The sequence below is a fragment of the Kogia breviceps genome, chromosome 6 (genome assembly GCF_026419965.1).
Source record: "Kogia breviceps isolate mKogBre1 chromosome 6, mKogBre1 haplotype 1, whole genome shotgun sequence".
Classification (NCBI taxonomy): Eukaryota; Metazoa; Chordata; class Mammalia; order Artiodactyla; family Physeteridae; genus Kogia; species Kogia breviceps.
The window spans coordinates 77,907,417-77,926,451 of record NC_081315.1 but is presented as its reverse complement, the minus strand read 5'-3'; positions in this window follow the sequence as shown (position 1 = coordinate 77,926,451).

The window sequence follows — 19,035 nt, the reverse complement described above, 5'->3', positions numbered from 1 at the left end:
TAAAAATAGAGCTACCATATGACCCAGCAATCCCACTCCTAGGCATATATCCAGAGAAAACCATAATTTGAAAGGATGCATGCACCCTGATGTTCTTTGCCGCACTATTTACAAAAGCCAGTTCTTTTGATGTCAGGTTGCATATGACCAAGAGACTTCATGGAGTCAAGAGCTGAGTCCTGTTTTTTCTTCCCTCTAAATAGATAATCAGGGCAAACTTATTCAAAGAAGTTAGGAAGTTTTCACATTATGATGACAAACACAATAAAAATATATATGAGGGCTTCCCTGGTGGCGCAGTGGTTGAGAATCTGCCTGCCAATGCAGGGGACATGGGTTCGAGCCCTGGTCTGAGAAGATCCCACATACCGCGGAGCAACTAGGCCTGTGTGCCACAACTACTGAGCCTGCGCATCTGGAGCCTGTGCTCCACAACAAGAGAGGCCGCAACAGAGAGGCCCGCGCACCACCTTGAAGAGTGGCCCCCTCTCGCCGCAACTAGAGAAAGCCCTAGCACAGAAACGAAGACCCAACACAGCCAAAAATAAATAAATAAATAAAATTTTAAAATATATATATGAAATTATTTTATAAAAAAAATTAAGATGAGATAAAACTGTAAAATTGAACTTTTACTATCGGTGTTATTATTATTGTTGTTGTTATTCAGATCTCTAATTCCTTGCCTAAAACCCTTGGAGCAGATGTTTGTCAGAATTCAGAATTTTTTGACTTTTGAAAAATAACATCATATGTTTACCATGAATTACAAAAAACTCCCATTTGGTCTGGGGAAGAATCCTGTAATGAACAGATAAATATCTCTGCTGCAAAATGTTGAATACTCAAAGTAAATGGTATAAATAAGGGCTATGAGTAGTCTTTACATTTCAGCCCAAGTTTTGCCACCAAATTAATTCAGGTCTTGTCAGATTTCTCTGCCAAATGATTTATAAAACCTAGTTTGGGCTTTTGTGACTTAAAAATTGCAGTTATGGGTTTGTGGACTCTTTATTATTATTATCATTACATAGCTCAAACTTGGATTTAAAAGGGCGAATATCACCTGTACCCAGAATGTTTGCTCAGTGTCACTACTTAGAAGGTCCTACTCATGGCGGAAGGAAGTAGGCTTTCTTGTTAAACAGATCTGGGTATGAATCAGACTTGAGAAAGTCACTTACTGTCCATGAACTTTCTTTTTCTCATATATAAAATATGTATAGTAACTCTGTGGACCCTTGGCTTTCTCCCATGATATATCTTAAGAACTTATGAAACTACAAACTTGTGAATATTTCTAGATAATATAAATTCCCTCACAAAATTTAGTAAGTAGTGGGGAGGTCTGGACGGTGCAGCTCATAAGAAATTATTATTCAGTAGGCAGTTGGAAAAAAAATGACTTGTTGGTATGTTTGACTGCCTCTAATGCAGCATCTCTTAGTCACTTATGGGGAAACACACTTTGTTCCTTATGTGCAGCTCTATCTTGCCTTGGGCATGACACATCCACGAGAAACATCCAAATATGAAAGAAAATTATGAGGCTTAGCTTGGACTTTTTATATCATGAAAGAAAATGCTGTTTGAAGGTCACTACTAGAAAAAAATGTTCATGGAAAGTGTTGAAAAGAGTAGTCATTTACATCAAATAACTCAATAATTTGAAATGAAAATTTCTCCAAGAGATTGAGAAAAAAATAATAAATATATTTTCAATAATGGCTGCCAAAGCAAGGGCACTTTAAATACCTAAGTTGGCAGAAGGTTTGTTCATAAAACAAACTTTTATAAACTCTAAATTTTCACTTTTCTGTTACTTGTATTTCTGTACAAAAAAAAGGCATTTGGAAATAGACATTCTGCTGATGTTATTTTTAATATAACTCATGACAGGCATATAATTTTCAGGTACTTTTGTGATTTTTTTTTTTTTTTTTTTTTTTTTTTTTTTTTTGCGGTACACGGGCCTCTCACTGTTGTGGCCCTGCCTGTTGCGGAGCACAGGCTCCGGACACGCAGGCTCAGCAGCCATGGCTCACGGGCCCAGGCGCTCCGTGGCATATGGGATCCTCCGGGACCGGGGCACGAACCCACGTCCCCTGCATCGTCAGGGGGACTCTCAACCACTGCGCCACCAGGGAAGCCCACTACTTTTGTGATGTTTAAGGATCCTTCACTTGAGGAGATACAGGATTTAGGGCATCTCTAGAGCCATTTACATTTACCATAATCACAGTCCAGCTGAGCTTAGTTAAGTATGGTTCATGAATCTAGCGTTGTACAGGATAAAGTGAAATAATTCAGGATGCCTGGAGTGTGTCAATTTTTGGTGTATAAGATTCAAAAATGAGTCAAATGAATTTTAAGATTTCACAATTAATAACAAAAAAAGTAACACTTCAGTTCTCTCTTGGAGAATTAAAACGACTCTCATGAAATCATATCCTCACAGAGTAGAAAGTCACAGAATGAAATTATTAATCAAACCTTGGAGAAGAAAGGAGACATTATCCACTTGATATCTTTATGTTTTAAATAAGTACAGTGTGTGCTTGGAAATGAAAGTCTGGCCGTCAAAGCTACTGACGCAATGAGACCCTTCTTTGCTTCTGTCCCAAGAGAATGTTAATAATGCTTAGGGATGATGTTTAGAATGAGCTGTGTTCTCTGAGCTGTCCTTTGACATAAGAGTGATCAGTTATCTTGTGTGCCTGGGTCTAGATGGTGTCCTTTTTGAGTATGTCCTTACTGATAGCAACCATTATAAATGAGAATGCTAATATTTGGCAGTTTTGATATCACCAATAAATATTATAACTAACTTCTAACAAATATGAACAAAAATAACACATTAGAAATCTATATCCAAAGATAATTTTCTTTCTCATTTATTCATCTGTCATCTGGACAAGTTATTTAGTCTCTTTAAGTTATTGAAAATAATGCTAATGATTTAATAATAATTTGATTACAGTGACTTTATTGTTTTTTTAGATTTCAATTTTCTTTTATTCTGACAGTTTTCTAATGTTTACAATTACATTTCTAAACATTTTCCTTAAAATGACAGATAACGTTTAAAGAGAAAAATTTCTGACGTTTATTTTACTGGTTAATGCCTATCTTTTATATCACAATATTGCGTTCCTGACAATTTTTAGTCTAATATACAGGAGTTTCAGGTGTGTAATGTCAGGATTATTATTATAAAATTCTATTTAGTAGAAACGTGAATAATCTTACAAAGAGATTTCAAAACAGGTTAAGAAAACATATCCAATAGGAGGTTATAGATTTATGTAGTTGAAGTCAAGGGCAAGTGGTAGTACTTTTTACAATTTTTCTAGGAAGCATTTCCAAGATTTCTTTTTTTTTCTTTGAAATATTGAGGAGAAAATCTTTTAAAATAATTTATATACAATATAAGTTACATGTAAACAATATTTCTGTTAATTGATAAATTTTTGTTTATTTTTAGGAAACATAGTCCAACATTTACAGCCAATTTGCTTTTTGGAAAGTCTTACTGGAAGGAAGAGTTATACCTACCCAAAGCCTCACAACCTGTTTTACTCCTTTTAACCTTGAGTATCACACTTTACAGACTGAAAACACTCCATCAGTAAAAAGCTTAATTAAAAGATTTCCAAACTTTGCCAGGAAATCTAGGGAAACATGTTTTCAAGTTAATATCTTTATAAATTTGGTGTTAAACTGTTTCCAAAAAAAGTATGTATTGTATTGTAACTTCCCCTATATACAGAGACACAAAATAAAATTAAATCCATGATCCCTCACAGCCCTCTGAGATTATATTCACATCCCAGATTCACAGTAAACTATGGCACACAGGGTAACCATCCCCCAAAATGACAGACTCCAAGCTGACATACATAAAGCTCTAAAAGAAACTTTACTTGAAAAGCAGGTGTATCCAGGATCCCAACACCAGGTCATTCAATTTAAGGCCTAAGGAAATTGAACTTTGGTCAGCAGGTTTTTGCTATACCTATCTTATTGTCCACCAATCAATCATGGGTGGCACATCATTCAACAAATATTTACTGAGCACTTACTACATTGATTACCGTGACTTTAAATAGTTTTCCATGTTCCTAAGATCATCAAACTGCTCAGAGAAAAAAGTTATTATGAATACTTCTATTTTCTCACCAATAGATTTTTCTTAGATGGTACAACTGATACCAGCAGGATTTCACAAAAATTAGCCTGTGTGAGAATCACCCATGTTAGTCAGAAAAGCTCTAAATGATAACATTTCATCATTATTAAGACTTGTTTCTCTCTGAAATAATCAAATCATGGGACAATAGAGCTGTTATATTACTAAAGGTAACAATGATATTCATTTATACAAGAAGGGTAGTTTTTAAGGAGAAGTTGTGTGTAAGGCACTTACACTCTATTAACTTTTAGTACTCTGAGGCAGTTATTTGCTAAGTGATACCTAAGGAACAAATTTTAGATGTTCCCAAGTGAAATATTGTGGCTGGTTCAACAGTTTAAATACTTGGTTCATTTTTTTAAATGTATACATATATTTAAATTTTTTTATTGTTTTAACATTTTATTAGGAATATTTCAAACCACATGATTAGAGAGAAAGGTTCAATGAACACCCAGGCATTCATTCCCCAGCTATAAAACCATCAAAACATGTTCCATCTAACTCAACCTCACTCCCTGCCCCTCTCCCCACTGGATTATTATGAATCAAATTCCAGATAACATTTAATTTAATTTGTAAAAATTTCAGCATTATTGCTAAAATATAAGGCCACACAAAAAATTAACTCCAGTCCTATCATCACCTTTAAAAGTAATAATATTAGGAAAGCTAAAATTAAAAGTGATTGATATCAAAAGGTGGTGAGCATATGGAGTAACTGGAACTCTCATACATTGGTGTTGGGAGTGTAAAATAGCACAATTACTTTACAACTTCTTATAAAATTAAATATACATCTACACTATCACCTAGCAATTTCACTCCTAGGAATTTACCCCCAAAGAAACAAAAACATTTACAGAGGGTCCTGGCTTAGGATTTTTCAGCTTTACAGTGGTGTGAAGGTGATATGCATTCAGTAGAAACCATTCTTGGAATTTTTGAATTTTGATGTTTTCCGGGCTAGCAATATGTGGTACAATCCTCTCTCATGCTGCTGAGCCAAGCAGTGAGCCACATTTCCCAGTCAGTCATGTGATCACAAGAGTGAACAACCAATACACTAAAAGCATTCTGTACCCAGACAACCATGTTTTTCACTTTCAAAACAGTGTTCAATACATTATATGAGGTATTAAGCAATTTGTTATAAAATAGGCTTTGTGTTAGGTGATTTTGTCCAACTGTAGGCTAATGTAAGTGTTCTGAGCATGTTTAAGGCAGGCTAGGCTAAGCTATGATGTTTGGTAAGTTGGATGTATTAAATTTACTTTCGAATTATGATATATTCATACAATGGGTTTACTGGGAAGTAACCCCATCCTAAGTTAAGGAATATCTGAGTGCACAGAAGGACCTGTGCAAGAATGTTGATAATGTTTTACTCATAATACCCCAAACTGGAAACCACCCAAGTGTCCATGAACAGGAGAATGGATTGTTTTTAAAGTGGAGTATTTATACAATGGAATGCTACTGAACAATAAATAGAAATTAACTACTAGTATATGCAACAGCATGGATAGATCTCAAAACCATTATTTGATATATATTCATTAGAATGGATGCAATCAAAAAGACAGTAACAGATGTTGGCAAGGATATGGAAAAACTAAAACTCTTATAATTTGCTGGTGGGAGAGTAAAATGACATAGCCACTTTGGAAAATAGTATGACTGCTTCTTTACAAGTTAAACATAAATGTACCATATGACCCGGTAATACACCTACTTATCTACACAAGATAAATGAAAACATGTATGAGGACAAAGACTCACATGTGAGTGTTAACAGCAGCATTTTCACACTAGCCCCAAATGCTCAATAAGAGATGAATGGATAAATAAAATATGGTCTATCTGTACAATGGAATATTATTCAGCCAATAAAAAGGAATGCTGCAACATGGATGAACCTAAAAATATTATGCTAAGTGAAAGAAGCCAGGCACAAAGACCACAAATTGTATGATTCAATTTATATGAGTTACCCAGAAAAGGCAAATGTGTGGAGACAGAAAATAGATTAGTAGCTGCCTGGGTTGGATGTAGAAATGGGGATTACTTGAAAATGACCCTACTGGATCTTTTTTTTTTTTTAATTTTGGTTTCTGCTCTGATTCTTTTTATTTATTTGTTTGTTTGTTTTTGGCTGCATTGGGGTCTTTGGCTGCACATGAGCTTTTCTCTAGTTGTGGTCAGTAGGGGCTACTCTTCGTTGTGGTGTGCAGGCTTCTCATTGCAGTGGCTTCTCTTGTTGAGGAGCATGGGCTATAGGCACGTGGACTCAGTAGTTGTGGCTCACGGGCTCTAGAGTGCAGGCTCAGTAGTTGTGGCACACGGGTTTTGTTGCTCCGCAGCATGTGGGATCTTCTCGGACCAGGGCTTGAACCAGTGTCTCCTGTATTGGCAGGTGGATTCTTAACCACTGTGCCATCTGGAGCCTGAGCCTACTGGATTTTACTGGGGTGATAAAATATTCTAAAACTGATTATATGATTGTTGCACATCTTGGTAAACTTACTAAAAGTCATTCAATTGTATACTTAGAGTGGGTGAATTTAATGATATGTAAAGAAGCCAGATACAAAAGAGTATGTTAGTGTATGATCTTTTTACATGAAGTACAAGAATAGGTGAAATTAATCTATTGTGCTAGAAGCTAGAAATTGGTTACTCTGAGGTTAGAGTTGGGGGTTATTGACTGGAAAGGAACAGGGGAAAACTTTCTGGGGTGATGGAAATTTTCTACATCTACATCTATATCTTATTTTGGGAGGTGGCTACCCAAATTGTTAAAGCAGATACAATTATTAAAACTGGTCATACTGAACACCTAATATCTGTGCATTTTATTGCATGCAAATTATACATTCATTAGAATCATAACAATACTTCCCTTAATACTATAGAATATTCAGTTCTGAATCCCCTAATTGTTTATTTGTATATAATTGATTTGTTTGAATTAGTATCTAAACAAATTCCATACATTGCCCTTAACTGGTATGTCTCTCAATTCTTTTTTTTCCTCAAGAAAAATAACAAAATTGACTTATAGGTAGTGTGTGTTTTGCACATACATTTCCTTCACTCCATTTTTTCACTACTTTTTTTTTTTTTTTTTTTTTCCAGTACACAGGCCTCTCACTGCTGTGGCCTCTCCCGTTGCAAAGCACAGGCTCCGGACGCGCAGGCTCAGCGGCCACGGCTCACGGGCCCAGCCGCTCCGCGGCATGTGGCATCTTCCCGGACCGGGGCGCAAACTCGCACCCCCTGCATCGGCAGGCGGACTCTCAACCACTGCACCACCAGGGAAGCCCTTTTCAGTACTTTTTAAAGAAATAATTTACATATGATAAAATGCAAAGTGTTCAGTGTATAGCTTGATAATCTTTTGAATATGAACATGTATTTCTAATTTAAAAGGTAAATTGGCCACATTGTAAAACGTGTGAAATTGAGAGAAAATTAAAACAATCACAATCACCATTTTGGTGTATTTCTTTTTATCTTTTTTTGCAACCGCCTCTTAGTGAAATAATATATATAAAGTGCTATATCATCATCATCATCATCATTTCACAGACATATATTGCTGAGGAAATGGTCAAATTTGCAGCTATAAATCTTAGTAAATCAACCATATTGGATTTTGAAGCCCCAAGCATACTATCTGATGCTATTCTATCGTGTTCATATCTAAGCCACAGTTAGGTAAAGGACATACATGTGTGCGGCAGCAGTGTGTAATTCGCCTGTCTTCTGACGGATTGATTTCTTTCTCTAGGGTATTCACAAACCTGCACAAATTTTCCCGAGGATTGTAAAGGTCTTTGTTTTGGATGCAGGGGAAAAGAGACTATTATTCCATTCATCTCCAAACCCATACACACTTTCCAGTATAGTTTTCCAGTTGACGGAAGGAACAGTTCTTTCCTTCGACATTTTCAAGTTCTAAACGGAGTATGTTTTCTTGAAAATGAAGTCTTGTCCCAGCATATGTTTTGATCTACACTTACTGTAAACTGACTTATTCCTTACATGGGCTTTTTGAAAACAGTTTACTGACTTATTCCTTACATGGGCTTTTTGAAAACAGTTTACTGACTTACTCCTTACATGGGCTTTTTGAAAACAGTTTACTGACTTATTCCTTACATGGGCTTTTTGAAAACAGTTTACTGACTTATTCCTTACATGGGTTTTTTGAAAAGTTTCCATGTAATGTTTGAGGTGTTGATTTTTCTTGCGATCCCATTAATTCCCATATAAATGCCAGGTTTTGTTGAAGAAGAAGAAACTAGGCTAAATGATGGGACCCTTGGGACGTGGATATTATTATTTTTACAAGCAGCATTTTTCTGTGGTCTGGAAAAGTTCACAGCATTTCTGTTTTGTTTTGTTTTGTTTTTTTGCGGGGCGGTGGGGGGGCACCGCTGCTGTTCCCTTTCTTGAGATGTAATGAGATGCAATCGATCTGTTAGCAAAATTGCTTTCAGAGGCTGCAGATACAGTAAAATCTAATCAAAGCAAACAATGTTATCCTAAATTGACTTTGAATAAAAAGTGGTTTTCCCACTTTCTGAACAGCTTTTAAAATAATACCAAAAGGATGAAAACACAATCAATCTTAAAAGTTTATGATAGGGCTTCCCTAGTGGCACAGTGGTTAAGAATCCGCCTGCCAATGCGGGAGACACGGGTTCGAGCCCTGGTCTGGGAAGATCCCACATGCTGCGGAGCAGCTAAGCCCGTGCGCCACGTCTACTGAGCCTGTGCGCCTAGAGCCGGGGCTCCGCAACAAGAGAAGCCACTGCAATGAGAAGCCCACGCACTGCAACGAAGAGTAGACCCTGCTCACAGCAACTAGAGAAAACCTGCACGCAGCAATGAAGACCCAACGAAGCCAAAAACAAATAAATAAATTTTAAAAAAACTATTTAAAAAATTTTATGAGAGCTTTTTCAAAAAACAGTGCTGGAGCAGTTAGACATCCATAGGCAAAAAAAGAAAGAAAGAAAGAAAGAAAAAACAAAGAATCTTGAGTTAAACTTTATACTTTATGTAAAAATTAAGTTAAAATAATCACAGACTTAATTAAAAATAAAATACAAAAATATAAAACTTTTATATTTAAGAGAAAATCTTCAGAACCTAGGACTGGGCAAAAAGCTTTCAGATTTGACACCAAAAGCGTGCCTCATAAAAGGAGAAATGTGATAAATTGCATCTCACCAAAATTAAAATTTTTGCACTTTGTGATATCACTTCTATGTGGAATCTAAAAGATAAAAAAAACTAGTGAATATAACAAAAAAGAAACAGACTCACAGTTATAGAGAACAAACTAGTGGTTACCAGTGGAGAGAGAAGAGGGGAGGGGCAAGTTGGATAGGGGATTAAGAGGTACAAACAACTATGTATAAAATAAGTAAGCTACAAGGATATATTGTACAACACAGGTAATATAGCCAATATCTTATAATAACTATAAATGGGGTATAACCTTTAAAAATTGTGAATCACTATGTTGTATACCTGAAACTTATATAATATTGTACATCAATTATACCTCAATGAAAATTTTTAATAAAAATTAAAATATTCTAGATTTTAAAAAAATTAAAAATTTTGCTCTTTATGAGGAGGATGGAGGGCCAAGCTGAAAACTGGAAGAAAATGTTTGTGAATCACATATTCAACATAAGACCTTGTATCTAGAATACAGAAAGAGCTCTCAAAACTCAATCTAATTAGAAAATGGGCAAAAGACATTAGCACACATTTCACTGAAGAGAACATACAGATGGCAAACAAGCAAATGAAACGATGCACAACATCAATGGCTATTAGGAAAGTGAAAATTAAATCCACAACAAGATATCAAAGGATACAGAGAAACTGGATCACTCTTTGCTGATGGGAAAGTAATATGGTACTGCCACTCTGGAAAATAGTTTGTCAATCTCTTATAAAATTAAATAAGCACTTACCATATGACCCAGCAATTGCACTCTAGGGCATTTATCTCACGGAAGTGAAAATTTATGTCAACACAAAAACTGTACACAAATGTTCACAGCAGCTTTATTCACAATAGCCCAAAACTGGATGCCCTTCTGTAGGTGAATGGTTAAATGTAGTATAATAAAAAGGAACAACCTCCTGGTAAGATATAACAATTTAAACGGATCCCAAGGGAATTATGCTGAGTGGGGGGGAGGTGGAAGAACATTCTCCAAAGGTAATATAGTATATGATTCCATTTATGTAACATTCTTAAAATAAAAGGAAAAGCAGGTGGCTGCTGGAGTTAGGGATGAGGAGAGGGGATGAGTATGGCTAGAACAGGGTAGTACAAGGGAGCTCTGTGGTGATGGAATGATGGAATTGCTCTGTGTCTTGATTGTGATGGTGGTTATTAGAATCTGTGTGATTCATAAATTGCACAGATTTGCATAGAACTACACACACACACACACACACATACACTAAAACTGATGAAATTTGAATAAGCTCTATGGATTGTACCAATGTCACTTTCCTGATTTTGATATTGTTCTATAATTATGCAAGAAATTACCTTTGGGAGAAAATAAGCAAAGAACACATAGGACTTCTCTGTAAATTGTTTGGCAACTTCTTGTGAATCTATAATTATTTCAAAATAAAAATTTTAAAAAGTTTATGAGAGGGCTTCCCTGGTGGTGCAGTGGTTGAGAGTCCACCTGCCGATGCGGGAGACGCGGGTTCGTGCCCCGGTCCGTGAAGATCCCACATGACGCGGAGCGGCTGGGCCCGTGAGCCATGGCCGCTGAGCCTGCGCATCCGGAGCCTGTGCTCCTCAACGGGAGAGGCCACAACAGTTAGAGGCCCGTGTACCGCAAAAAAAAAAAAAAAAAAAAAAAGTTTATTAGAGCTTGGGCTGTGTGTTTAGTAAGAGGTCTGGATGGTAAAAGACCATTGTAGTAATTTGTCCCATCTCCTCCTTCTGCCTTCCTGAAAAATTGGTGGGTCTAGATCCTGAAAGTTTCATGGAAGTTAATGAATTCTCCTCCTTCTTGTGTCTGTTCTTCCTATTCTCGGCATTGACACTCTTCATTATGAAATACTCAAAAATGGCATAAAACTTTAGAAGAAGTTTCAAAACCCTCTCTTCTATTTAATGATTTCTCTTCCTCCTCCACTTGTTAGTCATCACCAACATAGTAAAACTTACTGTGCACTTATTTCGTGCCGGTCACTGTTGCAAATGTAAGAATCCCAACTTAAAAGAGAAATGGAAATTTTTGATTTACTTAACTCTGAACATCAAAGGATGACCTGGCTTCAGGCCTAGCCAGATGTCAGCATGTATAACACTTTCCATCTCTCTCTCTTTCTCTGTCTCTCCATTTCTCATGGCTACTTGGTATCATTCCAATACAGCCTCTCTGCATGTGGTAACCCACATGGTCCATGTATGTCAGACTCACAGAGAAAGAGAAAGCCTTTGCTATAGCTCTGAGGCATATTCAGGGATCAATCCTTGAGTCACGTGAGATTCTTACAGAAAAAGGAATGGTTTTCCAAAGGAAGGAAGGGATGTTATGCAGGCAAAAAAAATATATGCACTCTTAGTTTACAGATAATCAAAACTGGATCTTTCAAAGGTCAATTAGTATCGCAAAGTCTTGCTGCTAGTAGGTGGTGCTGCTCTGAATCAAGAGCTAGATTGGGGCTTCCCTGGTGGCACAGTGGTTGAGAGTCCGCCTGCTGATGCAGGGGACACGGGTTCGTGCCCTAGTCCGGAAAGATCCCACATGCCGCAGAGCGGCTGGGCCCGTGAGCCATGGCCGCTGAGCCTGCGCGTCCGGAGCCTGTGCTCCGCAACGGGAGAGGCCACAACAGTGAGAGGCCCGCGTACTGCAAAAAAAAAAAAAAAAAAAAAGAGCTAGATTGTCCAGATCCTCTGCTCAAGTTCTCAATCATGAGGTCATACTGCCTCCAAGAATTCTTGCTCTCCTGCTTACATAATCCCAGTGTCTAACAGCATTTCTATATTTATGTTTATTTTCTACCATATGCTGATTGACTCTTTTCTTTATAAATTCCATCTCCTCAAGTCTCCCACACTCACTAGGTCAGAATAGGAAACAGAACCCAGGACAATGAAAGATCGCTTTATCATTCCAATATAGTTATAGGGTGTGTCACCATTTATACAGTAGATATATGCTTAAAGGTTGTATACTATTATAAATGAAAGTTTTACAGATCAGTTTTTTATTTTCCTTATTCATGTATATATATTTTTGTGCTTATTGCATGCCAAGTACTCTTAACACTGAGAACTTGAGTTATAGAACAATATGAAAGTGACTATAAGTGTTTTTAAAAGGATAAAAGGATTAAAAACCTGAGTTGGTATTCTCCTAGCAAAGGGAGACAAATAAAAAACAAACCAACAACTCTATAGATAGAAATATCTAGTATGATGTCAGGTGGTAATAAGTGTTAAGGAGAAAAAGGTGTGTAAAGGAGACAGGAGGTAAAGGGTGTATGTAAAGGGTGCTATTCACTATCCAGGGATCAGGGAAGGGAGACATCATCAATTATGTAACATATTTGCCTTGAGTGCTTTGCCCAATATAGAATTTACTCAACATTCCCGAGGGTCTCTATTATATGATAGAGTATAATGTGGTAGGATAGGAAAGGAGTTGAAGGCAATTCTTTGGTATATTTTTAAAGAGAATAAAAGTACAGGAGGATAGAAGGATGAGAAAAAGAAGCTCAAATTATTTTTATTGATCAACTACAATTGCCACAGATCAAGTGTTGGTAGTTAAACCATTAAACATTTGGATGTCATGATGAGAATATCAGGGTTGATCTGCTTGGAAACACACTGAATTAAGACAATGATTGCCTTAATTTTATTTTTCCGTTTTCTCTAAGAAGTAAATCTATTTTGCCTACTTCTGCTTTTTCCCTTTAAGCTGTTTAAAAACTCTGAAATTAGGGTTGAAACTCAAGATTGAAAGTAGCTTACATATGTACTAATGGGTGAAAACAGAAAAAAGAACCTGTGATTAATTTTTGAGGAAAAGGGATTTGATCACTTCATAGATGAACAAAGAGAATCAACTACTCAACATTGACTAATTTTATTCTTCTCAGAAATGTCTTAAATTTCTAGTATTTAATTTAGAGCAACATGACATACATCCATATACATTGAGCATTTCATATCTGTTATGGTCCACTTAAAAAGTCAGAGCTAGGGCTTCCCTGGTGGCTCAGTGGTTGGGAGTCCGCCTGCAGGTGCAGGGGACACGGGTTCGTGCCCCGGTCCGGGAGGATCCCACGTGCCGTGGAGCGGCTGGGCCCGTGAGCCATGGCCGCTGAGCCTGCGCGTCTGGAGCCTGTGCTCCGCAGTGGGAGAGGCCACGACAGTGAGAGGCCCGCATACCGCAAAAAAAAAAAAAAAAAAAAAAAAAAAAAAGTCAGAGCTAAAAGTATTTGAGACACTAGAGATAAAATGAGTAGTAATTATTCCTTTTATGATACTAACTGAAATGGCTCTTATTTTTACATTCAGAAACTCATTCCAGGTCTCTTTTGATTATTTTTTAAAAGATTTTTTGAAAGCATTTTTTAAAAGATCAAATAATATCAATTTTCTTTTCCTTTCTTTCAATAATTACCTTTGACCAAATGCAGTAAAAAATTTTATTTTAATACACCTATGTAAAGAAATTACATATTTTTCATAAATACGGATGTCTTTAGAAAATATAATCATTTTGACTCATTTTTAAATAGATTGAGAAACCAGTCTAGTGATAAAAAATGGTTGTACAACTTATTGTGTAGAAATAATAAATTTTACTTTATCCTTGTATTTTTTAACTGTCATTTAATTTTAGGTTCCATTTTTATAAAACTTCCTATGTCTGGAAGTATCTGTTTTGCTGCCAGCTTTGCCACAATGTGATTCATAAACATGTCAAGAAAATCTAATAAATCTTTCATTAGTGTGTATAAATATTTTCATTGCAATTTAAGGAACAGAGAAAGATTCTGCCTTCAATGGATTGGAATTTTTTTTAACGTCATGTTTCAAATTAGTAATAACAGTGCTGCATTTCTATAATGGCTTTACCCTCGGAACATCTATCATGTGAAAATCTAGCCTTGTGGGCATCAGTGTAACTGCAAAAAGTTATTGGCTTTTTGCTTTTTAAGAAATTCTCTTATTACTTTTCTCAAAAGGAATTTATCTCTAAAGTCTCTCTGCGATAAATCTATGCTGCTTTCAGGCTGCATGGCAACCTTCTCTGGCCTGTACTTAGAGAATTCACCAACAGTATCTCCACCCACAGCTCCTCCTGAATGCAAGAGATTGAAGAGATAAAATCTAGCTCCTTTTGCAAAGACATTAGCAAGAATGTCTCTTGAACATACAAATCTTTTATTCACCATTAGTCCATATCACAGTCACTATGTGCATTGGATGAACCTGAAAAACAACCTCAAGAGGAAGGACTTTTATTCCTGTAAACTGTTTAAAATAAATTTTATCAAATAATTAGAGAAAATAAGAAGAGTTTCCCTCTCCTGTAAAGGATGATGTTGCATTTCTTAAATTTTGTGAGCTGCCACATCATTATCAGGGCAAAGTTAATTATCCTACAACAGAAAGCCTTAAGAAATGTAGATGTATTTGGTCTGTGGTCCTCCATTTCTTGTATTCATTATTCTTTTCTTGTCTCTTAGAAGAGTGTTTTTCCTGTGTTGACTTCTCAGTACACTGTAGTTCATCCAAAAGTCTTTCTGAGTCAAGAGATTTTCCTGGAAGCAGAGAGGTCGATATCTACCTAGTTTGAAGACACAGATGGGAAAAGGAAAAGTTAGGATTATTGGAGTTCTTATAAAATGTATGAAATACTATTGTTCAAAGAGAAGGCAAACTCAAGTTATAAACTGGGAATTTCATCCAGATGCCAAAGTTGTTTGTGGAAAGAGCTGAAAAGTATCCTTGTCACTAAATAATAGATACCCATCTTCAGAAGCAAATAGACCCCCAATCAGTTGGTCATTTTCTTGTAATTGCCACAAATGACCCTCTCCCCTTGAACCTGTGTTGTGTAACCCCGCAGTTGGCTTCTCCCCTGAATTCTATTTAGAGACCAAAGGCTAAATTGAGTCTTTGGAGCAGTTTGCTTTTTTTGTGTGTGGTACGCGGGCCTCTCACTGTTGTGGCCTCTCCCATTGCGGGGCACAGGCTCCGGACGCGCAGGCTCAGCGGCCATGGCTCACGGGCCCAGCCGCTCCGCGGCATGTGGGATCTTCCCGGACCGGGGCACGAACCCGTATCCCCTGCATCGGCAGGCGGATTCTCAACCACTGCGCCACCAGGGAAGCCCGGAGCAGTTTGCTTTTAACTTCCGTAATCTCATCAGAACTTTACTCTTCAGTATTAGACACCCTTAAGCAAAAACTTTTCTCTAAATTTCAAATTTGATATTAGGGTGGTATTTCTAAGTGGATCATCCTGCGTGAACTGAAGCAGTAAATAACAGAAAATTGGGAAGATGCATGACAAGGTGCAGGTGGTCTTAGAAAAGATAAAACAAGACGCAGAGTTTTCAGCATTTTGTTAGTCTATAAATCTTACAGGTGACACTGGCTTAATAAATGCTTCCTGAATGAGTGAGTGTCCTATGAACCATTTAGAACAGGTCATCACAAAATCCACTTACTATTATTTATATAATGATGCTATTCATAAATAACAGTTATATCAAAGTGACTATTAAGACCAACGTTCTCCATCTGGGTTTTATGAAGTATATATTTTCTGCCCTGAAAAAATTAGTTAATAACTATAGCATGATACAGACATGTCTTAGGTGAATGCCTTCACAAAGTTCTAGAGGAGGATTTCATAGTTACCAAGAACATCCAGGACTGTTATTTGTTAAATAACAAAATTTGGATATTTAATGCCAAAAATAGACAAATTTTCTTGTGCTAAATTGCAGAGGCTGCCACCATCTGCCACAGGTCATTGTCATCATATCTGGCCTGAACATCTTTCTTTTTTTCTTTAAATTGAGATGTAATTAACATACCATAAAATTTATCCTTTTAAAGTGTACACTTCAATGATTTTTAGTATATTCACATCATCACTGTCTAATTCCAGGACACTTTTTGTCACCCTAAAAGGAATGCTCCTAAAAAGAATCCTCTATTCTTATTAGCAGTCACTCTTCTTTCTTCCCAGCCCCTGGAAACTACTGATCTATTTTCTGTCTGTACGGAGTTGCATCTTCTGGATATTATGTATAAATGGTATCGTGCCATTTGAAACCTTTTGTGTCTGACTTCTTTCACTTAGCATAATATTTTCAAGGTTCATCCATGTTGTAGCATGCATCAGTACTTCCTCCAGTTTTATGACTCTGCTATGGACTTTTACCATGTTCTCCCTGTTTCTACTGGGGTCCTCCACAGTCTGTTCTCCACTGAAGCCAGGATGATGTTTTGCAAATGTAAATTGAATCATCTCACTCTTCTACTTAAAATCCTTCAAAGACTTCCCATTTTACTTAGAGAAAAAAAATTGAACTCCTTCCCATGGTCTCTAAGACCTTTCAATGATCAGGACCCTACCCTGCCTATTTCCCAACATCAGCTCTCCATATTCCACTTACTCACTCTGTACCAGTTCTGTGCCAGTTACACTGGCTTCCTTCTGCTCCTGGAAACTTCAGGCTTGGCATTTCTTTCAGTTTCTGCCTCAGGGCCTTTGCACTTGATGGTCCCATTGCCTGAGGCTCTTTTTTCACAGATCTTTCTGGTTTCTTCTTATCTTTCAGGTCTCTCATATCATCCCCTCAGAGAGGCAACCCTAGATAATCCTGTGTCAAGTATCTTTCCCCCAACTCCCAGTCACCTTCTATCATTTCATTACCCTGTTTTCTTTATAGCATTTACTACTATCTGAAATTGTTCTGTTTCTTTCCTTGCTTATTATCTACCTCTCCTTGAAAATCTGTCAACTCCATGAAGGCAGAGACTTTAACTGACTTGGTCTCCTCTATATCCCAAGCTTCTAGAATGGAGCCTAGAAGGTGCTCAATTAATATTTGAAGGACTGCATGGCTATCTTGCCTAGAACTCCTAAATCTTCCAGATCTTGCCCCTACTCTCAGCTCCTAAAGCTGGGTCTCTTTATTAGACTTTGCTATTGCCAATTACTGCCTGCCTGAGTTTCCATCTTGCTGGCTCTCCCATTCTCCTGACATTCAACCATCCTCCCCTTCCTAATGCTCTCCATGATGACTTTTCTAGATAGCCCTGTCACAAGCTAGCAGGTCTCACTAATCTGTAGGTCCATGATCTAGTTGAGCCTTCATTCTTACAGGTTGTAAACAGAAAGCACAGTCCAGTTGCCAATTTGCAAGAGATAAATAGGTGAGAGTAATCAGCATGGTACCAAGCATCAAACTTTCAGTCTTGAACAGAGTAAGTAGGAATGCATTAGATGCTGCACTATACCTGGTGGTAGATACTGATGTATAAGCTCATGTTAGATGAATATGAACTAAATACAGATTGGAATGTTTCTAACTAAATTGTTAAGCCTCCACTGTGGAGATCTGGGATCTTGCTTCTTTGGAATATTTGGACAACAGGGAACCTTGGGAATCAGCTTCTTCCCATTTATATATTTGTGGAATTCCACACCCCACCCCTGCCCCACTTAGCTCCTAGGTAAATAAAATGTCTATTTTCCCTCATTCCCTCATCCATCTTCTCTTATCATCCAAGTCACATGATAGCAGGACCATTTGTTTGCAAGTCTTTTCTTAAGCATTTCTTCAAAATAACAACTCATATACAGTGAGTAAAAGGAAAAGCCACATATAGGGAGGAAATAGTTGCCACACAGTTAACCAACAAAATCTCCAGATGCATAAAGCATTTCTATAATGGGTAAGAAAAAAAGTAACAACCCAAAGGGGAAGAATGGGCAACAGGGATAAATGGACATTTCACTGAAGAGAAAACAATAATGGCCAATACGTTTGTGAAAAGATACTCATCCTCATTAGTAGTGGGAATTGCAAATTAAATCCACAGTGAGATACCACACCCACCAGGGTGGCAAAGGTTTTTGCAAGGATGTGCAGCAATGGAAACTTCATGCACTGCTAGTGAAGTGTAAATTGGTACAACATATTGGAAAACAATCCAGAGTTTAACTAGATATCCCTATGACCTAATAACTCTATTCCTAGGTATATAACTCAGAAAACTCTTACATATGTGCACCAAGGGCCATGTACAGGAACATCCAGAGCAGCCTGATTCATGCAGGAAAAAACCTTGTAATACACAAGTCATTTCATTTCCTGATCTGCTGGGGGTATAAAAAGCATCGAGCCCACTATTTTCAGGTTTTTCTGTTCTCACTGACAGCTCAACCCACACAAGTGGCTGAGACGAGTGATCTTTCACTGTGCCTCTAGGAGACACAAGAAGGCAACGGGAAACCAGAGCCTTCTTCCCCCGCCAACATCCTTATTTCATTTACAGTCTTTGCACTACTTTTTTACTACTTTGGGGATAAATCAAGGTACACACAATCTTGACTCAAATCTATTCTCATCCATTTTTGAACCTGGACCAGACTCTATAATCTGGCCTTGCTCACATGCTTCATGGGTACAAGGAACTTTAAAGTGGTAGGCATTATTTTTTCACTTTATCTATCAGGGTTATTCTCTTGCCTCTCTGTATTTCTGCCAGAGCACCATCCCAATGGGCCTTGTAATACAGCT